Consider the following 26,071-nt stretch of genomic DNA (forward strand, 5'->3'; position numbering starts at 1 on the left):
AAGCTCCTTCATTCCACTCTGAAATTGCTAGTGCTGCTTTGAAGCAACGCAGGTTCCTTTTAAAAAACAGTATCTCCATCATATTTATCCAATGTCCTTTCTAAAACAGCCGCTAATCTAATTTTTTAATTAATCCACTCAATTTAAACAAGAGGCCTATTGGTTTCTAGGCTCCCTGATTCCACATGAATGCTTTCTAAAACATGGCATCAAATTAGACACCTTCAGTTCTCAACTGCTGAGACACTTCAAAGCCACAGTCTGTAGCTGGTCTATTTCACTCTTCCATTCCTTAAAAACTTGGGTAAGCTACATCTGGACCTGTTAAATTGGGAACATGCAATTTGTTCCACAATCTCGCCTACAAATGCTTCCAGCTGAGAAAGGCAATCTCACAAGCCTCCCACAAAAAGGGTTCCAAAACAGGAACCACCCCACGCTTTTCAGTGGTGAGCACATACACACAAGAACTATTTACTTTTCTGACATGGCTTTATCTCAGATTGTTCATTTCATAATGTCATTATACACAGGCCCCACAGACTCTTCAACTAGCTTCCTGCTACTGGTGTGGTTAAAAAAAACATTTATTAATTTTATGTTTAGCCTGACACGGGGATTTTTTGGTCCTATTTTCCTTCTTAAAAAAAAAGCTGTGGCTGTGTTCAAAGATGTCCTCTTGCTTTTAATAGTCTCCTCTACCTTGTCATTTAGCTATACAGGCTTCCTTTTCCTACGTCTTTTTTTAGACTGACGGTAAGCATTTGTGTGGAACCTCCAAAACAGCCTCCTGAAATAGTGTCTCTGCCACCTACAAACATGTTACTCTTACAGTTGCCCTTTCAGTTTTTCTTTAAACAAACATCCCCATTTTTACATAGTTTCCCTTTGAGTATAATTTAATAGAGGGAAGAAGAAAGGAGAATTGCAGGTTGTTTTTCTTGCATTCCTCCCATTTCCATTTCTTGCATTTCTTTAGCTTAGGGAGGTGAAAAAGGCAGAATACCTGTAATGGTCTACAAAGCCATTTCACAAGTCTTCTTCCAGACAGCATCTGACAATCTCTCGATGACATCACCATCTACCCACTGAACAAAATACAGTCTCTTACCTACCTTTTAGTCACCATCCCTCTGTAATCATCTACTGCCTCTGTTCAGTGTTTGTGCAGAGCCTAGCACAGTGGGGTCCTGGGTCTACCTTGTAGGCTCCTAGGAGACAAGAAAACATAAAAGATAAATAATAGGTGTTGAAGAGACAGCTCATCAGCAATTCTCAGACATTTACAACAGTCATAAAACATCTGTCTTTCAAGGCAATAAATTAGAAATGTAAGGCACTGAACTACACAGTGTGAACACAACCAAACAAAAAGAGGCAGAAAAAAAATCATTCTTTAAAATAACTGGCAGCTTGGGATGAGAATCAGAAAAGAGGAGTACTTGTCACAAAATTAACAAAATCCACGGGACATAAGAATTTGAAAAAAATCCTCACTGTAAAAATTTCCTTTGGTGCCCTAGCCACCACTAAAATTAAACATGCCTAGAACACGGGCCGAAATCTGGCCCCAGCTGAAATCCATGGCAAAATTCAAGTGGGCAAAACTTTAGTGTTGTTTCATCTTTCCATAGAACGGGAAGTTCAAGAGAAAAACGCAGTTACTGTCAAAATGTCTCAAAACAATACAAAATACATTTTCAAGAAAAAGAGATGCATCATTAAGAACAATACAAGACGTTAACCCATTTTGTAGGAATGACAAAGACGATGTAAACATTCAAAAAATTATCTTGCTTTTTTCTTTATTGAAACAAAAAAGGTACTGCTAATCAATCAAGTTCTATCTTTATTTGAAACGGCAAGACAGGAATCACATAGCAGTTTCCTGCTCTCAACACCTCAACAAAAAGGTACTTCACTTCAGAAGAAAGAAACAATAAACCTTCCAATTTAAGCATCTGTTTCTTTGATTGAGAATGTCTACAGCACAGAACAAATACACTAGCAATCAACAGTTCACCCTTGAACCTAATCAGAGGCATGAGGCAAAAAGGAGTCATTGTTCCACTCTGTTTACTCACTTATATAAAGTGACTGTACTAGATGACTGGAAGTGCTTGTGATTTTTTTCCAGTGCTTTTCTGACCTATGAAAGTCTCAGGAAATCTGCCAAATGCACTAGCAGTACTGCATAAAAATCTTTTATAACAAGGAAACATCACATGACCAGGAAGAATTCTCCAGGTTAGACAACGAAGATCCCGATTTGTGTTCACCATGTCAAAATTTCTCATGAACCCCCTGCTCCCTATCACCAAGTACTTCAGATTTTTATCATGTACATATTTTCTTCTAAATTAAGAATTTGTATCATATGCGCACATATACACACCGCTCCACGATATTCAGCGATGTCAAACTCTGCTGTAGAAGCTGCCAAGAGCAGATTTAGATAGCGTTCTCCATGGCACAGGGATCAACCGAAGCTAAAGGATGGAAGGTCATTTAGTCCAAGGTGGCGGGTGAAGCTTATATTGTTGAGAAGACATTGCATCACCTTTTCTTTGCCTCCCACTTTTCAGAAAGGCAAGGACAAATTTAAATCTTGGAAGAGGACCAAGTTCTCCTTTTTATATTACTATGTACCAGAGAATACTTGAACACCACAGTGCAACTACCCGCCACCCATGTATGTTGATGACAAAGTACTCTGAGACATTCAGTCTGTCAAGTAATTAATTGTAACGGTTACCATGCTGTAAGTTCTACAGACAACTACAAGCAACCCATCTCTAAGATGCAGTGTGCTAGTGATTTATGTATGCACTCACTACACCAGAATGAACAGTTGCATTATTATGCTTTGAAACATTACAAAGAAGGCTGTATACCTCAATTTTTCTAAACAAACCTGACAGTACTAGTGTTTTCTATATGCACTTCAACCCGCCCACTGTCCCCTCACCACTAATTTCACGATTCGTATTTCTACATAAACATCTTAGATTTTATTTTAGCAAAATAAAAGCTTTAGAAAATTTATTTTTATTCTAATCTTAAGAATTACCTAGACAAAACTGGAAAGCAAAGTCTGAATCTACGTTACTGATTTAGGGAAAACATGCACACACAAAGAAATAAACTCGTGAAACTTGGACTTCTATAGATTCATGTCTTGCTTCTCTTATACTTCTTAATAAGGCAACCCTGCTGTTCCTGTGACTGTGGCGGCACTCTCATTGAGCACAATACAGTATATTCTGTGGGCAGGGCAACACCAGAAATTAGCCTGAGTATTCATTTAGTTAAGCTAAAGTTAGGCTAACTCAGCCTTTGCAGCCCACACCAAACCAATCTTATACAAATTGTAAATTAAGCCACCGAAATCAGAAGACTGACTGGAAAAAACACATCTTTTTTTTTTTATTTGGGGGTGTATAACCATGTTTTAATTTACTTTTGCTTTGGTTTAGCATAATTTGCTAAAGCAAAAAGGCTACAGTGGCTGTGCTCCCTGCCTCTGTCTCCTACCCCTTCCTTTCAAAATGACTTCTGAAACTGATGACCAGCTTCAATCTAACACAAAAACTTTCATGAAAATGGCCAGGCTAAAATAAGAGACAAACTCACTTTCCAAATAGCTCTTTTTCCCTACTCTTAGTGACAAACACAGGCACACAAGAGGGGAATTCAGCCATGGTATATTTTATTTGCCTGAAAGCACATTAATTTAAAAGAACAGGGGAAAAAACCTTCTGCAAATAGATAAAAATATACGTAGGTGTATACGAGTGGAAGTTTTCCAGAAATCTTCACTAGATTAAATGATAACACATAGGAGTGCTGTTTCCCACTGCTGTTAGAATGCAGTATTGAAGTCATTGGTACGATTAAATCTGGTGGGGGCGTGGAGGAAAGTGCACATGCAGTTAACAGCTTTCGCTGTCATACAAATACGGGTACTGCTCCCACATCTGTCTAGTATATTTGGAAAGATATTTGGCTACACACTGAATTAGGCAAAGAAATAATCGTAGCATGTCTAGACACCGTAGCCCGTCCGCATGCTGAGACTTCCCACTTCTGTTGTAGCTGCACGGCCCTGCTCGGGCAGCATGCCACAGCAGCAACCTCGCCTCACCCAGTCAGCTGGGAGCTTGCCCGGGCACCCAGGATTTTCATACAATACCTCATGGCAGCCATTGCTCACCTCGCAAGGCAAAAAAGGACACTGACACACACGCCTGCTCCACGCCACTCCACCAGCCAGCCTTGGCTCCACAGAGATCACAACCTGAGTTAGGCAAGCTGCTCCAAGTGACTTCTGCTGATGTTGGTGGGGCTGAAGTAGAAGTGTCAGGAGCACCAGGAAGAAGGGGGTTTTCACCACTTCAGTGCTCTTACCGTCTACGCACAGGAGAACTAAGCACATATAAGTAAACTTTATGTACTGCTTAAAATACTACTGAAAAAATTGTTTGCTTTTGTCGCTATCTGGCAGCAGGAGAGAAAATCATGTCAAAACTGAAAGTGTACCAAAATTGAGAGGGAGGGAGAAAGGAAAAAAAAAAAAAAAGATACAAATATCCTCCCTCCTCTTCCCTTCCTCGGAAAAACGCCTGCATTATGCAAATATATCCCACTTTCAGGGATGAATCAAGGATGAATGGTTACAACAGCTGCTATATACAACCTTGTGCTCCTTCTACAAAAACTAACATTTCTCCTTATAATGTATGCTAGCTAATATTACTACTTATCTCTCTCTTCATGCTTAAGAGGTCCTCACATAAGGAAAGAGATCTCATTAAATCCAGCATATTTGCTGGACTAAGGAATGGATGTGGAAGGATGGCAATTATTCAGCTCAATCTAGGCAAAAGGAACATGAAAGAAAGAGGAATACCCTTCTTATAAGGCTGCATTTTGTTTATATGCCTTTCAAGTCACCATATTGAGTAAAGTAAAACCAAAACAAAATACATGTAGGAATTATTAGAGAAAAAAGCAGAACAAAAGAAAAATCAACAACGTCCTTGAGCATTTCCCAGCCACCACTGTTTCAAACCACAGAACCAGCCCACACAAACGCATCCCAAACAGGCAGACACACGCTGCAGAGCAGAAGGTCAAAGTATGCAGTGCTACACCCACTCCCATACTCCTTCACAGGCAGGGCTGGGAAACATCCAGGTCTTCACAGATGTGTCTTTTAGTTCAACTCAGAAATCACAGCTGGACAAAACAGGAGCAGTACAAGGACTCCCCTAAGCTCCAGTATTGTTCTTGCCTTGCTGAACACAAGCTCCAAGTCATGAAGAACCGTGGACATCCGCACACACGTACACATGCTCCCATGTGTAAATCACATAAGCAATAGATCTTACTTTATGCGCATGGTAAATCCAACATTATCAGAACACAAGACCCTCACAGCCCATATGAAGATCATCTTTGGAGAAAAGAAGAAAAAGAAGAGTCCCATAAAGCAGACTCATTGTGTTTGCTGTAACACACGCCAATGCTCAGGAATATGAACAATGGCTATATTCTACATATTGATAGCTATACTACTGGCCATGGCACCTTTTTTCCAGTTTTTCTGAAAGGGAAGGTCTTGACAAAGAAGATTAGATTCATGAATTACCCACAGCTTTAACTCTATTTACAGTTTCACTTTATTGTTCACTAGGCCAAAATAAAATAAATATAGAGACTGGAGTGCCAGGACGGGAAATATATTGCTGACAGGAAAGCATAGATCAGAACATGTGAAGTCACCAGTCAGCCAGAGTTCGCTGGTTGAAAATTATAAAACAGAATGACATAACATTTATTTGGTTTTGCACAGATTTGACTAATAATAGTTCATTAAAAGCCGCTGAACTTGCCCTACTTACTTGCTTTAACTCCATCTAGGTCAAAGTGACAAGACATGTTAGTGTAAATTTAACCTTTTAACTAACCACCACAGATTTATAGTCCAAGAGCAGCACTTAGTTCTTGCCAAAACCGACCATGATTCCCAAAATAGTAATTTTTAAAGTATAATACATTATTAAGACTGCTGACAGAATGAACAGTATTACCCAGTTTGAAATGGTAAAGATGGAGAAAAACAGTAATAAAGGAGAAATTATTGTGGTCTTGCTCCCACTGAAGTAATGTTTTTCATGAAGACTTCAAAGAGCAGAGAAAACATGGCCTTTATCCAATTTTCTGCAAATTACACAACTGAGTATTTTTATTTAAAATAAATCAGTTCTGATACAACTCTGATCTCCTTGAGCTTGACAGCAAAACTTCTGAAAAAATTTATTCTTGACTGTGACACCATTTATCCTTGTGCTTTTCTGGTCTTTGACTGAAGTCTATAGGACATTTCAAGTGCTCTGTTGCCACGGGTATTGTCTGTCCACATATCTCCAAACTCTTACATGGTTTCCTGAACCTGAAGCTCATTGGATTGATAATCCAGACAGTCTTTTCTAGTTCTAGAATACTGACAAGAATAACACCTTTCGGCACCTTTCAGCCAAACTGTGCTAGTACTGACAACACAAGAGGCTGAGAGTTTCATGACCAGAGAAATCAATTTCATAACGAAAGTCAACGAAGCGAATTATTAATGTAGCATAATGTACACAGGATTTATTTGTGTGCGTGTGTGTGTGCATGTCTACAAGACTTAGATAAAAATCAATGTTTCTAGCATTTTTGGGTGTCCTTAAGATGAAACTCAATAGATGTGTTGTGTTTTCTTGTCTTGTCTTTTTTTTTTTTTTTTTTGGGCAGGGGGATTTTTTTTAATATTGCAGGAAGGATACCATGCAACAATCTTCTGGAGAAATCTCCTTTCTTCCCCAAAATGCAGCACTGTACTGCTTCTCTCCCTTCTCCAATTTTCACCTGTAAGAAAAATAGTCTCAACATCACTCCACTCATCCTGATAAGAGCAACTGTCCATGGAATAAAACATCATTCCTCTTCTGTAATGCTGCCAAGTAATTTCATGTCCTATCTAACTGATTCTCAAATTTAAGTTGCACACTCAAAACTGATGTTAGCATGTCAATCTTAAATCTCATTGATCACCATGTAAGTTCTTCAATATCTATGTCAATTCAGGAAAAACAACCAAACCAGAATACCCTGTAATCTATGCATTTAGTCTGCATGAAACCAAACAGTTGCTCCCTTTCTTTCATTACCAGTATATGGCTACTTTATTTTCCAAAGAAGGCAAGTAAGCTAAGAAAGGTAAAACCAAAAGAATGCAAAGGCATCTTTAGATACGTAACCATAAAATAATATATTATGTTTTATCTGACTTTTTGCAAAAGCCAGCGAACCTTTTCAATCTGGTTTTAAAAAAATTCAAGCTAAGCTTACATGACAGACACCTTTTAGAGAAAAGTCGTCCACAACCCTCAGGAAAAAACTGGGTTTTATTTACTATTCTGAAAGATGTTTTCTGTACTGCAGGATACCAGCTGGTATATTTTCTGTAGCGTACTTAATTCAAAGACATCTGCTTGCTAGCGGACCAAGGATGAAGCTTGGGGTTCTGAGACCTGGATTATATTTCTGGTTCAGCAACCAATTTGTGGTGCAGCCTTGAGAACCTTGCTCTGTCCCCATTTCACCACTATAAAATGTGAAGATGTCTTAACATATCCCAGTTTCTTTAAATAAAATGCAAGTTTTTACATATGTCAGTGAACTGCATTGTGAGAACTGCAGTTCCAATTAAGAGTGAACTCCTGAGTATAGTGACAATTTCAGGAAAGCTTTATGGTCATGTTCTCTCAGTCAGAGCCCAGCTGCCTTCTGGAGAAACAGGGCTGAACAGATTCATGTACGTACTGCAGATGCCAAATAATAACGAAAAGACTAATCCTGAATATTGCAGCTGCTGCTAATGCTCATTGCCTAACAATGCAGAAAGTATTACACTCACTATTGCCTACAGCATGCACTGCTACAGAGAAAAAAAAGAAATGATATGTAGTCTGGGAGAATCCAAGATGATAGTCTGAAGAGGAAAATAACTCAGTGCATATAGCTTCAGGTTATGAGGAAAGCGTCTACTAATATGCAGCAGGCTCCCATAATTGTGCAGCTGAAGTAATAATACCCCAACAATATGCCATTACAATGTGCAGTGTTTAACAACTGTGCCAGTTTTCACGTATGTCGGTTTATTCCACAAGCTGGCTTATCCACTTTGTTAGTTTAAATGCTCCAAAATGATTTAAAGAAATCACATCCACTACATTTTAAAGACAGGAGACCATATTAAATCCTGGGTAAGTCTATTAATTTTAACTGTGAGGTATCAGGGGAAAAAAATGGATCCGTAATCTGCTTTTGCAAATGGGGGGAGAGTTAAACAATACCGGGGCGGGGGTGGGGGGAAAGTGTTTGGTGCAACGCATCAACAAGCATCGGACAATTTAGGTTCCCAGCCCAAATGTACTGGAATCATTTATGATATAAGAATAAGAAAGAGAATTAACAATAGTTTCTTAATCTACAGTGCTTTCATATTCTGCCTTAATTTTTTTTGGCTTAGATTGTTCTCCTTCAACGATGAATGCTTTCCCTTCTTCCATCTCAGCATGCACGAGAGAAAGACAAAACTTAACATATCCATCACCAGAGCCAGAACACACAGCACAGTCCATCTGGTACCATAAATCGCAAACTGATAGATGCTCCCCCTTCCCCCAACAAGCTTCTTAGCTCATCTACTCTCTCTTCAACATGAAGTCGAATGCTGTGGGTTTTGTTTTTTTTTTTCTAGGTGGCTGTAGAGATAGTAAGAATAGGCCGGTTGTGATCTGGACATATTCCAAGACTTGTCTGAAATCTTCTTACCCAGGGCCAAATGTTTTCCCCATCAGCAGTGAAAGCATTCAATGCTTTGGCATTCTTCTAGCAGCCTGTCCCTCCCTTTACCACCCAACACGCATGCACACTCCCATCTCCCTGGCTGCTTGCAGTGCTGAAGCAATCACAAATGCCTCAGGCAAAGCAAAGATACAGAGGTAAACACTTTAGTCCTGGGCATCATCCCAGGGAGGACACACGCAATAATTTCCAAGCTCCTCCTCAACAGATTATTTTTTCTCTTGTGTTCAGTACTAACAAAATTAAGGAAGGAGAAGAGTTTAATGTACGAGTAGGATCCCTGTCAAGAATTTCATTACAATGCTTAGTTCATTACAAGCTGTTATTAAAAGCAAACATCTACTATCCCCTGCTGTGCACTAGACTTAAATGACAAAGCAGGCAGCAGATCCCAGAACTGCTCTGCACTGTGCCCACAGCTAACTTCCTTTCACAGCCCTCCTTGCCCTCCTCCAGTATCTCGAATCTATACTTACTTTCAAGTGGCATATTAAATTCATCTTTTTTTTTGAAGGTTAAACCACTAAGTAGAGCATGAAGTACATGATCCTGCATTCGCCACACTGATGTCCTACATGTTCACCTCAGGCAGCAGAAAAAGAATACCTGGATCTGATTTTGTTCCTGTATTTCATGTCTGCTTGAGATACCCATTTCATGTAAAAACGTAACATAAAAGAGAGCAAAAGGTTTTGGTAGCTGGTGCTGGGGATGATCTGGAGTTTGTATACTGAAGCGGCTGGGACAACTTATGCAGAAAAGTATGCAGAGACATTAAGCACGTTATCCTAAGGGGCGCTAATTAAAATGCAATGTTAACTTCAGTATCTGGTATTGGTTCTCATTATCTTTGGCAATTCACCAAGCAACACTTACAATTTAGATGTTAATTCACAACTTAATAGTATGAATCAGTAATATGTACAGAACTAACTGCATCAAACTGCCCAAAACAGGAAACTCCTATTAGAAATGCCTTTAGGAATATTCAACAACTTGAATTGTGACACAGAAGATTTTGCTTACTAGGACAGGATTGGAGGATGCATGTCTTGTCTGCAAGCACTTGTATGATTCCGCTGTTTCTGATCGCTTGTAATTATATAAGAAATAAAGGCATTTGATTTAGAACATCTGCACCAGAGCAAGTCCCTAAAATTTTCACAGAACAAGTGAAGGAAATAAATAGCACAAAAAAGGAGAAGAAAGAACTAAGACACACCCAGACTTGATATGGAAATCCTGATGTTAGGACTGGTACTCCCTTCAGAAATAGAAACAAGACTGCTAGAAAAGTTGCCATGTTCCAAAGTTCTCATCCTCCTTCAAAGGTAAGAGAACTTGAAACAATGCAACAAAGTGAAGAGAAACATGTACCACAGACAAATCTGTGAGATAATCATGCTTTGTCTAAGATGAAGTTCAAACTCGGCCACTGACTAAATATATACACTTGGTGCTCATGCTGCATTTGCCAGTGTTTTTACCCATCCCACATCTTAACTTATTCTCTAACTTTCTACCCCAAGGTCTGAATTTTTTCAAAACAAATTAATTTGGCTCTCACATTACATTGTGCTGGAGGCAGTATTGATACATAAAGATTGTAAATGAAAATTAGACCACATGGAAGGGTATACTAAATTATCCCAGATAAAAACAAAGTTAAAATGAGATTTAAACAGAATAATATTAAAGTAACATGGCAAAAAAAATACATATAATTTTGTATAGTATTTTACAATCATTACTGCAGATGAGACGAGACTGAACAAAAATGTCAAAGCATCAGGAAATATGAAAGCACATTTAAATGCCCAGACCACTTCAAATTTCTGCTTTACTTATGCTGTGCACTAAATGTGCATATAAACATTGCCTGTAGCTCCAGATCAGATGCAGCTGCATTTTAAGAAAATTTTGGGTTTCTTTTATTTTTTTCATTGTTTTTCTTACTTTGATTCCCTCAAGAAAAAGATTTCATGGTGAAGGCACTGCTTTCACAAAGATGAGGAATATATTGCACACAATTTACTTTTGGGGGTTTGTCAGGTATCTGAAGGTAATTTTTTTTTTTTTATAATTTAGACAACAGGCTGCAGGAATACATTTCATAACTCCCTCACAACCTTCTCCTAAGGAAGCATTCTTATTCTCTCATCCAGAAATCTGATTAGCTACAAAGACCCTTTTGAATTACCTGTTAACGGATTAACAAAAATGTCTAATTCCTCTTGCCACAACACAGGACTATTTCTGTCCCTTTTTGTGCATGGCACCTCCGCCTCCTCAGGGTTAGGACCTCTGCTCTTTCTTCTGCCATCATGACACCGCGCAGTCAGTGCTGGTCCAGAAGTGCACATCACTTTTTACATATCAGCAGGTCCCCCTGGTTCTCTCCCTGGGGAATTTCTGAGCAGTGGTGAACACTGATTAAACAGAATTCTCACTCAAACTTCTCCTTCCTCTAAACAACAGGAAGAAGGACTTAACCAAAAGGGGAAATTTACTTGTAAAGACACAACCTTGACTTACTGGAAGCCTTAGCGTCCTAGCAGGGCACTCAGCAATATTTTCACTGGACACTGTAGAAGCCTCTTTGCTCTCCTCTGTCTGAATCAACTTTAAATGATGCCACTGTTCGAAGTAGTCTCAGGATTATACTATGCTGTTAATAGAAAAATCTTTTCTTCTCCAAAATCAGTTTATTTAAAAAAAAAAAAAAAAATCAATATTTGTGTTGGCTTTTCTTTTCCCCCCTCCTTCATTTTTTTTTCTTATCCCCCCACTCCCTTCACAGTGGTAGAAAGGAAACTAGTTTATCTGCTACTGTTAGCCTCCATTGCCAGTGAAACTACAGTCAAAAGATGACAAAAATCAAAAAATGCCTTTTGCTTTTGTTCGTGCCCACACATTTCTATGCAAAGAGTTATCTTCAGGTGGTTCCTCTAGTGATATAATAGAGTCAAGTTTCAAGTCACAGTCTTAACTGTGTTGCATCTGGAGAGCTTGGTTTTTGAGAGACCAAATACACCCCTGCAGTTACTCAAAATCAGGCTCCGAATATGTAAAAATGTTCTTCTTCATACAACTTTAACCTATGTCACAGTCCCTCCTCATTCCCCGAAAAATCCTCTTAAGGACATGGTTCAGATTCAGCAACATTTGGAAGAAAATTTTCTCTACCAACTTCCAGAAAGAGATCTTTCACACTGTTTTACATACTAATACTGGGAATTACTGGGAAAAAACAGGAAAGGTTTCTCTATTCCCTTGTTGGAACATGCTCTTCCCCAGAAGACCAATGGGCCTTGTACTTTGTGCTTAAAGTCTCAAAGTAGGTAGAAGAAAGAAACCATCAGGCGGTCAGCATGGTTTCAGACACAGAGCTGGGCAGCTCTGGAGGCAGAGACCAAACAGAGCAAGGAAAATAAATATGAGAGCGCTATTTTTACTTTATTATGCACATCTTGTTATGGTAGGCTGGTGATGTAGCTCAGAGCAGGTAGAATGGAGCTCATGGGCACAAAACAAAGCAGGAGCTATACTTCTGTGGCTTAGTAATTCCTTCCTATTCACTAAATGGTAGCTCAGAAAAATACTAACAATTAAAGACAGCGATAAACACTTCTTGATACACTGGTTTTAGGTACACAGGCTGCCTTCCTTTTTTACACAGTGTAAGGATCATCTGCTTTTATATTGGGTAGTTAAGAAAACATCTCAGTTTCATATATAACATTAATAGGAAAGTACTGCATAGCCTGTAAATGCAAAAGCAGATCCCATTTGACAGGCAGGCATTAAGGCAGAGGAGGGAAGAGGAGAAAATCCTGATTCAATAACTGAAGGAAATCAAAACTAATATAGAAATGGAAAGGATAAGGCAAGTCATCAAGTGGGAGGTTAATAAACTCGGCACCAAGTATCTTGTTCTTGTTTACACATTCTTACATGCTTAAAACTGCAACAAGAGACAGTGCTATTTGCTGTTTCCTGACAACGTCCCAATTCATGCCTCATTTCTGCATTTCTTGAAACATCTGTAAATCAGACGAGTCATTACAGCCAACTGGTTACTTAAAAATTTGATGGGTAGGCCATGTGCACTTTCCCTTTTTTTTTTTAAATACCATAGAATTTACTACAATTTCTAACAGAGGATATATCACTGGGATCTAACACATATGTTGTTTTTTCAGGTTCAGAGCTTTGTTTGCAGTTTGTAAATTAAAATCAGCTTTCTCAATAAAAGCTAAAGTTAATAAGTGAAAGCTAAAGAAGAAAGTTACAGTCATCACAAAATTTTTTTCCATAGCCTATTGAGTGACACCTTTAGAAACGTCAAAGTCTTTACAGCAGTATGGCAAAACTAACAAGCTCATTTTCCAGGCATTTCATCTGTACAACAGGATGCAAGGTCAATAAAAGGAATTAGTGCTGCTCAACAGCACCTCTGTTCTGACCAAAGTGCATAGTGGAAATCTTGTGGGGAAACTTGTCTAAAAACCCAAGTTAGTTGCCCACCTAGTACTGCTAACTGTGCACGTTACATACTGTACAGGGACAAGGTCTATTGCTTCAAGCATCTTCTCCCATTCTGCATTAGCCTGTTTTCCATCAAACAGATTACATCAGAGCTTTATTAATGTTCTTTTACTTGCCTCTGTGTGTCAACAATTCAAAGAAAGGGAAAGATGGAAAAAGTCAGAACAATAACGTAAGTCTCCCCCCCCTTTTTTAGGACGTACCCTACAGAAATTGCCTCAGAAGGAACATCACCTTCATTTGCACCAGCATAACCACGGGGAGTCGTTTTTGTTTTCTGTCAATTTATTTTTACAGACCCACTACTTCCAATGTGTGGTCCACCTCCTTAGAGAAAAAAAATTGGTTAAGGATGCCAGAGCTGTCCCCTTGATTGCAAAGGAACAAGGAGAGTTGGAGAGTAGCAACCGTGGTAAAAATTCCATTCAGGTCACTATGAGCATTCCCACTGGACTCCACAAAACACCAAACAAACAAGACTGGAATTCATTCAACCCCAGCTTCAGCCTTTCAATACCTATAATTACTCCCAAAGGACTAATGAGGAAACCAATTCTCCATCTCGTAAGAAATACTGACAGACAATCAGAAAGCAAGACACTTGGTACTGTGCAGCAGATGAAGCTCACCCTTAAAATACTGGGAGAGGTAGTGAGGGAAGTGGATGTTTAATTAATCCAACATTTCCAATAATTTCATCCTACAGCAGAAAAGCATTAATCTGCTCTGTCTTTCTTCTCAGGCAGCCCTATTTTTAAACCATCTGTTTCACAAAATGGCTCTATTTATATATTACAAAACGTGATAAAGCCCTCTGAAACAAATGGGACGTAAGACAAAAAATGGGGGAGAACTCTGTCGCCTAAGAATGGCTCTGGATGCATTTTGACAAGTTGCTCTGTTCAGACAAGTTACGTCATTTCAGTTCCTTCCCTACTCATCAAAATGGGGTTCCAGACCTGGACAAGACAGACTTATATGAAGACGTGGCTAAACTCTTGTTTACAAGGCAATAATTATGCTTGTTCCTCAAGAAAACCAACCAATATACAAAATCCTTTATATTTATTGAAATACTGGATGTTCTTACCCTTCCACAGAAGATCTGATACTTATGCTCAGACACACAGTGCAGGAATTATTCATTTTTGAAATGCATATGTAGGTATCGGACTTCTTGAACTTCAGACATATGATAAAAGTAGCAAATCAGCATCTCTGAAGTCCAACACATCATCGCTCCCAATAAATCACCTCCCAAACAGAATTATTCTAGTGAAAACTTGATTCATGGCCCACTCTTAAAAGGTTTTTCAGTGTTTTATTGCACTTTTTAATAATCTAATTTCACAATGTAATTCTTCATTACTTATCTTGGATCATCACCTTAAGCTCTCATTTCAAAGAGCAACAAAAACAAAGGTAAGTTGTCCCCTGGAGTTCTCAAACATTTTTCTGAACAGCAAGGTTGGTCAAATTAAACTTCAAATATCATGGCAATTCTTCTGAAATTCTTTTTAAATATATCATCTGCCACACTTTGGAAGGCAAAGAGTTTTCTCCAACAGATGTTCAAACAAAAAATTAATTTAAAATGCTAGTACCTCATCCTGCAGATGGCAAGCTTTGAGTTCCCTCCCGATTTTTTGTTAAAAAACCCCATCGCTTAGTCCTACAAAACAGCTCTAAGAACCACTTCTATGTCATGGATTATTAAACTGAACCAAAAGGAGGAATGCATTTAAAAATATAACAGAAATCTGCAACTCAATGAAAATCATCCCTTAAGCCCAGCCAGCATTTATTTTTACTAAAGTCCTAAGAAAACTTGGTCACTTCCAGCTACAAAGAGAGACAATATTTGTAGTTATTTATATGGATGCCAGCATCCCTTTTTGTTGCACTGTTTTCCCATTTTCTAGAACATCAATTTTAATACTAAGGAGCAGGTAAGCAAAAGAAAGCAGACGTAAAACCACCACCACCAATCCTAAACAAAAGAGACAAGTATTTAATTTTATGATGTGTGCTTGGATAGGTAAATTGCACTGAAACAGAGAAAGAAATATACAGATATTATTTCTAATGTCACTTCCCATCATCCTTAAGATTCAAGTATACATACACACATGTATGTATATAAAATATAGATCGATGACAGAATCACTTATCATAATCATCCAAAGCATTATATAAAAGTCTTAAAATATTTTACCATAAAACAGTGGGAAAAAATCAGCCACTAGAAAATTGCAATAACTCTTTCATCCCTAATTATGAGCATCAAATGTAATTAGTTCAGAACTCACACCAACAAATGTGTTTCTTCTAAGAATAAAAGGTTGTAGTATACATTAAAATAAAAAACAACAGCAAGAATCCCAAGGCAAGATTTTAGAGAACCTTAGTTTTCTAAAATCCAGTTATCCACACACTGCATTGTCATTTCAGCTTCTACCACAGAAGGTGTCTCCAGAGATGCTGCTTCATCCTGGCCTAGGATGCAATCAGGACACTGAAGTTCAGAATCTCAGAAGCATTTCAAGTCAAGGCACAAAGTTGCCTCACAGGACAGTTACCTTCACTAATGCTTCTGTCCCTGGACTGAGCAAATCAAAATCCCTTCCTTGTGCAGAACTGAATACTATGGATCCTACTATTAACACTGCCATTGATAAACAGCGCATCTTCAGAGAAAAGCAGAAAAACACGAAAGCAGCAGCCATGACTCAGAACAATCTGGAAACTGAAGATAAGAATGAAGGGACAACAGAAACAACAATAACCAGAAGAAGAGGCAGTGTTCAAGGTGTTAACCAGAACAGATAACACTTTCCGTTAATTGCAAGAAGCAAATATTGCAAAAAGAGGCACAGAAAGGGCCATAATCTCTGTGCCAAGCACAAAAAAATCCTCCTCCAAAAAAAACCAAAATTAAGCCTGCAGGAATGATAAAGTATTAGGAATCAGCTCACGGAATTAACCACATCACCATCAAGATGTTTAAAACTAATCCATTCTCAATGTGCCAGTCACAAATTACAATTTACTGAGATCTGATTACAAAAAGCAGCTGTTCCACCTAAACCATGAAAAACCAATGGCCTAATGACAAGGACCACTGTGCGCTCTGTGTTTGATCGACATTATTTCCCCAGCTAGTAGTCCTCAGGCTGTAAATGCAGTGCAAAAATGCTTTCCTGAGCACAGGGGAAAATACCAGCAATGACTCTTCTGTACTCTCTTTTACGGAAGGCCTGAGCATTAGTTGCTCCTCTCTCAGCTGCTAGGTACGTGATGATGGGACAGCTTCTTCACCTCCGATGTGCCTGAAATGCATTGCTTACACTCACTCACTATTTAAAATAAACCTTGTTGTACTTTATGAACCTTCATTTTAAATCAGTTGCAGCTCTCAGCATATTATTTAGAAGCTGTAGAAGAAGTTGCTCTTTTCCCGACATGAACACACGCTTTTCAATTTGGATTTTGGAAAAGCTAAACCCTCCAGCAAAATGGCTGGAAACAGCAGCTGCTTAGTAGTTTAAAACTTTCTCTGAGCACTGGTCACAGTCATCAATAGTCCAGCACTTCACCAGATGGAGGAGGACCAACAGAAGGGTACTTGAAGCAAAACAAAACTTCCGTCCTCTTAAAAAGTAAAACAGGAAAAAAAAAAACAAAACCAAAAGCAAAACATTTAGCAAAAAGTACTGGAGCTCGTCTCCTCCTAAGTATATATCAAGAACAACTGGGGACAGCTGGGACATCTAGAAATACTCAGAACACATGTCCAAACACTGCCAGTGTCCTCCTTTGTGCCAGACTTCCCATGGGCTGAGCGAGCTCTGAGGCACAAAAAGGTTAGAGGGAAGAAGGGAACCCGAGGCCAGAAACAAGTTTAAACTGACCCAGCTGTAATAACAAAAGCACACAAGCTTTTACCACAATCAATTTTTATTTTAAAGAAAACACCAGTTTAAAGAGGTTTACCTTTTTCTTCATGCAGATTCAATTCAATTCAACAGAATTTCTCGCTTTCACAAATTTTTTTTGCATACAGCAATACGAAAGGTTTTTAGAAGCAATGTGAAAAAGATGCATAAATGCGAATACTGCTAAATTACAAAAGCCCATAGTTGAATCCACACTGAAAACACTGAAAAGTTTACCCAAATGATTAGCATTTTACCTCTTGGGAAAATTCCATGAGAAACGAAACGATTTCCTAGAGGTCTGTAATTCCTGGCAGCATAATTGTCTAAAAGCACTAGAATTCTTTCTATTTTAAAAATCTTTTGAAGGTTTTGGGGTTTTAGGTTTTCTTAAGGAATAAGAGTGTTCCTCTTCCAGAATGCAGTTGCGAGTAACTTCTTACCTCAGTAGCCACTTTTCTAAAACACCCTTTCCCTTGCCATCTCCAGTACCTTTCCACAATAGGTAGAATAACGTGCAACGCATGCTTTCCACAAACAGGGCAGTTGTCAAAGTCACTGAATATTGTAACGTGCTGGAGGCTCTTGCAGATCAAGGCCATGGACAGACATCAGGGCAAGGAACACTACGCGCAGGCAATTCTCTCATGCCCAAATACGCAAAGCAGCTGAAACTCAAGACCTTTTATCTAATGTATGGATAATCTTCCCATACACATTTTCTAAAGTCTGGTCCTTCATATCCATCTATGCAAAACGTGCTTGAGAGGTGAAACTCAAAGGATGTGCAACTACTGCAACATCCCTCACTAACTGAAACACAGCTGTGGCCTGTTCTTATCCATTCAGATACATGGCTGTAAACAAGCACTTTCCTAGCACATCTTTTTCACTAAAACACTATTTCCATCCCCTTTCTGAAGGTTTCAGCTGTGCTTAAAAACAAACAAACAAACAAACAAACAAACAACCACAACAACTTTCAAGGCCCCTACATGGACTGCTTTCTCTTCTTCCCAAACCAACTTCCAATTTTACCTCCAACCTGCCTTTGCAACCAGCCACTGCTGCTAGTTTATCATCAGGCCTTCCTCCCACTCAATCCTTCTTAAGAGAAGCTGCATGACAGCATCTACAAATGCCTTCACTGTTCTCCCATCCCTCCCTGCACTACTTTGCTGATGCCTTAAAACAAACCTAGCACAAGTACGGCTGTTTACAACACAAGACAGACTTGTTTCACTATTCCTGGGTACTCCCTTCCATTCATCATCCATTGTTTTTTGTTTGTTTTTTTTTTTAAGGTGAAAAAATCTTGCCTTGTTCTAGGTTTCCTCAGTGGTTAACAGAACAGTTCTCATTACAGCTTTTCATTATTAAAGATCTGCCTCCCTACTTGAAGCTACAAACATGACGGTCAGGGACCACTTCGTATGATAATTACTTTTTCAAAATAAAATATTCAACAATAAAATATCCTTCATAAAAATTTGAATACAACATTTATAGTGAGCATACTCATACAGAAAATAAACAGTTTACATGGATATATTTCAAAGCGATGGAGTGCCAGGTAAGCAATCCAATATATGTAAGTGACCCAACCTAAGGGATATACGTCAGAAGGGGAACCACTGGAAAAAGGCAGATTGACCTCAGCTACCAGCACAAGTGTGAAACCCAGGAAATGCTGGAGAAAAAAAATGCAATCTATTAGCTTTGTTTATGTTAAAGGATATTATCTTTGAAGAGATACAGTCATGTAAGATAAAAAGGTTTGCTTTTCATAAAAGCAGAACACCATAAATACACTGCTGGATTGTGGATGAAAAGCTTTATTAACTGATTAAAAATGAATTTGCATATGGCAAGAAAACACAACAATAAAATTACCAGGATAAAAAGAAGTATCATGGCTTTACACACTTGCCAGAGCTTATCCTCCTACGATAAAATTCCTAGTAAGTTAGTCTAAATCCTTAAAAAAGGAAAAACATCAACAAGCAATAGGAGATGAAGACATTTAGTAAAATTCTTCATTTAAAGAACATAATTCTCTTTTCAATATAAGTCAAAAATCCCTTTAAGCAAGAAACAAGACTTCTTATTATTTCCTATTTATGCTACTGTCCTTATACCACAGTGATTAAAGATAATCTCAAAAACAACGAAGATAAAGTAGTTCCATATTAATTAAGTACTCATTAAAGAAAGACAACTTTATCCATATCCCAATGAAAAGCGTTCTAAAACATCACAAAAAACTCATCTCTCTATTCAGTGCTAAGCATTTCAGTCATCTTAGTGATTTCAATAAGCTCAGTAAAACATTCTATTTAGTGTAGCTGATTAATATTAGGAAAATAGCCAGTCATCCTGTGGAACTGGAGTCACAGTGATCAGCACAGTAGGCTTGTACAATTAGAAACAACCAGTTATAATTTAGAAATAAGCAATACTTCAGATAGAATGACCTCTTATAAACCATAGACATTTAACTATTATAGCTCAATAAACTAATAAGTTATGTGTCTGGAAGGGTTGCAGAGGATCACCTTCAACAGAAGTTAAAAAGAGGAGTACAGAGAGGACAAGACCTAGCTGCTGTGGAAGGAACGGCACCAGGCGAGAGCAGGCAGAGGGTGGCTCCTCTGGATGCTCAGGTCCCTGGTTTCAGCGCCTGAGCAAGGCCGGGCACATCCCAAAGGACACGCCAGGAAGGCCACACAACACAACTCCTCTGTGTACCTTAAAGCAAAGAAACAAAACAATACTACAAGGCTTTATGACTTCTAAGACTGTCTTCAGGAAATCATTTTTTACATAAAAATAGGGTCCGATATCTCTATACGACAACAGACATTTTTTTTGCTAAGGCAGGAACAGAGGAATCTGATACTCCCTTCCTCTACATATTTCTCCTTAAGAACCAAGTAAGCAATGTAAAAGTATTCCTGGCTCACCACTCATCTTCACTAGCATCCCTCTTAACTCTGTTTCTACAATGCTTTCTCCTCTATAAAACAATGTCTAGTCGCTTACTGTATATGCATTACATATTCAAAACATACACACAAAACATCTAACATTGAGGACTACAAAAAACAACAACCAACAACATTAAAAGAAAATAAACCATTTTAACATATTAAAACAAAGGTTTGTCTCTGCCTTTAAGTGACTCAAAATAAAAATGTTACATATTTATTAGGTGAGTGCATATGACAATACAGCTTACAATACTTCCAGTTTCAATTTAGGGTTTTTTTTTAAGACTGGAACTTCATGACTTACCATGTTTGAGCTTTTAAGCTAAGATACAGCTGCACAAATTCCCTGTGTAACTTCTAAGACAGAGTGTTACCACCTAGCATGAAAAGTCACAGATGGTTTGCTACTATAAGTGTACAGCAGATAAAAACAAATGCCACATCAGGACCGTTTCTCTGTACATTAACACAATAGAGTTTTCAGTGTGATGGCGACTTTAAAGGTTACAAAGAAGAAGGTATTACTCAGTTATCTCTAATTTGCATTTCCTATGCATTGAACTTACCCAGTTTCAATAAAAAGAGAAAAGTATTCTGCACATCATTTCTGCATCTGAAGTGTTTTTCCTCTATAAAGCTGGCATTCTGCCAGCTTAGAGATTGCCTGCTAAACTGCCCATCTTGGCTTGTGTTATGAAAAACAGGAACAGGCATGCTTTTATAAAGCAAAGAGCCAAACTGAGTAATACCTTACTATTTATATAATTACAGAAAATACAAACTTGCTGAGATGCATATAATAAGTAAATTTATTTCTAGTTCCATTTTTAAAAATCTGTCTCACCAGAAGTAGCTATATACCCACAGTATTTGACTTCATGGAAATAGATCAGTGTCTATCAATTTCTAATACAAAGAACATTCCCTAACAAAGTCAGGGCAAGCACATTGCACTCTTAATTCCTTACTTGCAGGTATTTTTTAAAAATATGCTGAAACAAACTGATACTGGGGGCAAAAAGAAGTAAAGTAAGAATCCAGGTGTTTAGCATTCATTATCATCACGCAATCAAAAGAGTACTCCCAGAAATCTTCTCCCCATCAAGATTTTTTTTTTAAAATACAAGGCTTCACTATTTTTCCCTTATCATTTAACACTAAACACTGAACGTTACTTAATGCTTATAAAATGCAAAGCACTAACTTTAGTGTTATCGACCACTATTATATTCCCGATTAAATACCCATAACAGCATAAGGCTGTTAATGCTACTACTTGCCAGTCAAAGCAATCAGTAATTCCAGTTCTTCTAACAGGGGACTTGAGTACAAGGGCTAGAGAAAAGCAAAGAGCTGTGAAAGAATACCTGCATCTTTAGAACACACATTTAAGTCTGCAATACTATACCATGTAAATACAGAAAACCCTGGTTTCTAGAAACCTGTGTCCCTGTGGTGCGAGTAGTACAGCAGGAAAGAACTAGCCCCGCACAAAGTCAGCCTCCAAAGCCCACACACAGATTATGGGAAAGACAAGATTAGTTTTTCCTCATATAGCCAATCAGCCCATACCACCTGCATTTCCAATGATATGGATACAGCAACTCAGTGACATTCATATCCTGATTTCCCATAATAACAAAAGTACATTTTCTTTGTTAAGGGTCAATGTTTTTTTTTCCAATTCTCTACTTCGCCAAAACACTTCAGGATTTGGCATCTACTGTGATGTCAAAAATTTCTCTCAGACAATCCAAGTTTGACTTCAGATCAAATCTTCTCAAAAGTAACTTGGGAACTAACATTGATTTATAATTGAAATTGATCTTAATGCACGTGCAATGATCTTAATGGGTTTTGCATGGGTATTATCTAGAGTTATTCTTCTAGACTCACACACAAATTATTCCAACAAAAACTATCTTGGTTATTTCACAGTATCTGCTTTTTACCAGCATCCTGTTTCCCCCCCCTTTTTTTTTTTTAAATGAGACTAGAGCTCATAAAACCATCATTCCCTTGGGTTTATTTTTCTCCAGCTTCAGATATTGAACATATAGCAACTGCTTTAGAAATCTAGCAGGCTTCATTTTGTTTTGCTTAAATTCCAACTCCTCAGAGTCATAAGATTTCCATCATCTTACATTCCCTGCTCCTCCAACGTCTTGAACTTCTAAAACATCAGAGGAGACTCTAGACAAACGTGGCTCACCCTTGTGTTCACATCTACCGACATCACTGCGGTTCAGCCATCATATATACGTCCCTACACACAGAGGTGCACACAATGGACAAGACGATACTCTTCTGAGTCCACATAGAGTACTTTCTGCCCCCTTTTAGTCTGGAAGAGAGCAAGCTCTTATATATATGAAAATATGATCCAGTCAGCTCAAGCTGCTCAAAAATCCAATGTAAACACAAAATTTATTCCAACTTTGCATTGAAAAGTAAAAATAAAAATCAAAGGACAAGAGACTACACTGGTTCCATTGTTTCTTATCTTCCATGATTCTTTATTAAACTCCACATTTTTATGATAATCAGCTTTACAGCATTATTCCCCTTGAGTCAACTGGTTTACTGCCATGAAACCATTGTGTAATTAACCTAAAACATACAAGTTACAAGTCCCTGTAATTGGACGCTACTTTCTTATCCCCCCCTTATCAAGGCAAACATGTCTTTTCCAAACAGACATTTCAGAAAAATATTGAGGTAAGTAGTAAATCCATTGCATGTCATTGAGGAAGAGACAAGTACAACCCAAAAGAATATCAACCACATGCTGTGGAAGCTGGAAAGTAAGAAGCAATTATCACAGGGTAGTAATAAACCACTTCCATTTGTCTCATGATTTCCAGCTGATAAATTTGGGAAAGTGTCAAAGCATTAAGGATGTACTAACAATACCCTGTATTAGGCCTAAGTGCATTCAGCTGCGTACTCACTCCTGACTGAAGTCAGTGTCAGAATATCCAAAATATATCTCTACCAATGGAACAGGCTGCTCGTTCCATACAAAACAACATTAAAATCACAATTTCCAAACCTTTTCTTGTACTTTAAAAAAAAATACGTAATAATTAGCATTTGTCAATAATAAAAATCATGATGAAAATTACAAAAACTAAGTTAATCAGTCAATTATTTAATGTAAATATTCATCTTTTCAAACTATTCACTTTTTGCAGTCTGGGAAGCAGTTGTCCATCAAATAAAGCATGCAAACATATCACTGGAGGGGGAAAAAAAAAAAAAAGAGCAAAAGAAGGGTACCACTGAAAGAGTTTATTCAAAACAGCTGTTGCCTACTTAAAAAGAATTAGGGAAGTTACAAGCGTAAGTTTTGCTTTTATACTTAGAATAGCCAGACCAGCAACTCACAGGAATGCACAAATTTGGACGCAGTCCATGCTGAGATGCAATGCCTTGGTAGGGTCACAGTTCAAGCAGGGACAGTATAGCATATGTCAACATTTGAATTTCTGCCAGTACTGAAATAGCAGTTATGACTAGAAACCTCATCCAGTTTTGGCCAGAGTAGAACTTGACAAATAAACTGGATTTAGAAGTTTAAGGGGAAATTATAGCTTGTTTTAAAAAAAAGCAGTATTTTAAAGTCACTTAATCCAAGCTAGTATTTGAAGTTTCAAATAAGATTTTAGCTCTTAATTGGCAGGTATCTGTAATCTTCTGGTTCTTTTTTCACACTTCCCAGCATTCATAAATACACAGGTTCTTGGAGGTCTTCATAGTTCCAAGCAATCTCCAAAAATATCAACACTGGCCTGGCACTGGAGCCAATCCAATCAATTTCTCCAAAAGCCCAGAGCGCTAGAAAGTATACCGTTAACACACCAAATGGTTATACTTACAGATAGTTTGGGTCCACCAGAATAATAGCAAAGGCATTTGCACATCACTGAACTACCTTAATAGATTTGTTTTGCATTCAGTATGCTCAGCTTGCAACTTGACTGGTCAGCAGCACCCTAATCAGGAGAAAGTGTATACATGTACAGAACAAAACAAAAAAGCACAGAACTAACAAGAAGAAATCAGAGGGAAAGATTAAAAGTGAAATATGGCTTGCTTTTGTTAAAGTCCAAGAGAAAAATTCAAGTACAGTTAATTGACACGATTATCCTGGTCACGTACAATCATTATACATGGTATCTCTTGCGGGGTGCTCAGTAGCACAAGCTGTGAGGACACTTGAGGAGAAAAGTTAAAAACCAAACCATCCAGCTAAGCAGAGAGGCCCTTGACTTAGATGGCAACCACAGAAAAACTCTAGCCATGGGCCTGATACAAATTTCCTTCATAATTTTCTCTGAACTGAGGATGAAATATTAAAAACTTATGTGGCATACTCTTTGATATACAGTCAGTAAGACAGTGAGTGGAGAAGTGCTGTGCCTATCCTCACATAAACTCATACAAACAGGGAACATGAGGCAGATTTTTTGCATTACTGGCATTTCACACAGGTGGAAACAATCAGCTGCCAAGCACTAAAGAATTGCTCTTTAAAGGATAGGTCAGTAGCATAAGTGTGATTTGTCAGTTATTGGGAGGAGGGAGGTGGGCAAGTGATAGAAAAGCCTTTTGTTCCTATTTTATCAGGGAAAAAAAAATAATCACATAACAAAATATACACTACGTACTCCTACCTGGACTGTCTCACAGTAGCAGCTAGCAGGGCATGGTCATGTGTCAGCTGACCAAGTACAGCTGAAAATCAACTGTGTGATGGACCCAGTGGGTCTGTGGCAAGTCAGCGGCCACAGGAACGAAAACCTGACTTTCTATTTCGGTTCAGAATCTGATTTCTCAAAATGTTACATGTAAATATATAAACTGTCCAGAACAGAAAATACTAGACTTTTGATATACCTATAAAAACCTCATTTTAAAGTACTGAAAAAAGTCAGTGCAGAATTATTCCTTCAATTTATTTATGAACCTTCTCTTCTTGCACAAACAAGTGCTGCGTTTCTGCAGGGCTGCTAATAACATTATAACTTTCTGGTTGTAATATTATTTGGAAAAAAAAAAAAAACATTTAAAAAACTGCTGCGTGTTTAATGGTAGGCAATAAACACCACGAAGTAAAAATATACTTAACATAATAAAATCTACACAGCCAACTTTTTGTCTGATAATAAATATATTTTTTTAGAATCCTTCCCAAAAATGTAAGCCCAAATGTAAGACAAAATGGAGATTTAAATCATTATCAGCTGCATATCCACATACAAAGATAACAGACCACGATGAAGTTTACTGGGCAAATATGGACAGGCAGTATGCCATTTTCACTTGTTCGAATTCGAGGCTTTTCGATTCTGAAGTCTCAATAGTATTGCTACTATGACTAATTCATCATGCCAATTATTTCATTCTCATTATTTCTTTAAGGAAAGTTACCACTATATTCTTTCAAAGGACCAAGCTGCAACAAAGTTCGGGTTTGTTTTTTGTTTATTTTTTTCTATTCCAGGTGCCAGCTGGCCAGAACTTAGTACAGATGCTGAATATTTTGTTGCTCTTCAGGAGGGATATGTTTCCTCAGCCAATAGCCTTGATGTACAGGCACAGCAGTATAAATCTTGGCACACACACCTGTCACTCTACAGGCTTGATCCACAATCCAATTCCTCATGATGATAAAGGGAA

General features: G+C 38.1%; 1 protein-coding gene across 6 annotated transcripts in view; it reads right to left on the bottom strand.

The window, feature by feature from the left end:
- Positions 1-26,071, bottom strand: part of SEMA5A (semaphorin 5A) — a 354,504-nt gene that overhangs the window by 266,390 nt on the left and 62,043 nt on the right. For 5 of the 6 annotated variants that reach the window (XM_087760523.1, XM_087760512.1, XM_087760495.1 and 2 more), the window contains one exon: positions 1,116-1,211. The gene's annotated coding sequence lies outside the window, so the exon portion shown is untranslated. Of the gene's footprint in view, positions 1-1,111; positions 1,212-26,071 lie in introns of all 6 variants that reach the window. The other variant, XM_087760533.1, reaches the window with a different exon arrangement.

Source organism: Nipponia nippon, unplaced genomic scaffold (genome assembly GCF_047370975.1).
Source record: "Nipponia nippon isolate SJK-2023a ecotype South Korea unplaced genomic scaffold, ASM4737097v1 scaffold_1, whole genome shotgun sequence".
Taxonomy (NCBI): domain Eukaryota; kingdom Metazoa; phylum Chordata; class Aves; order Pelecaniformes; family Threskiornithidae; genus Nipponia; species Nipponia nippon.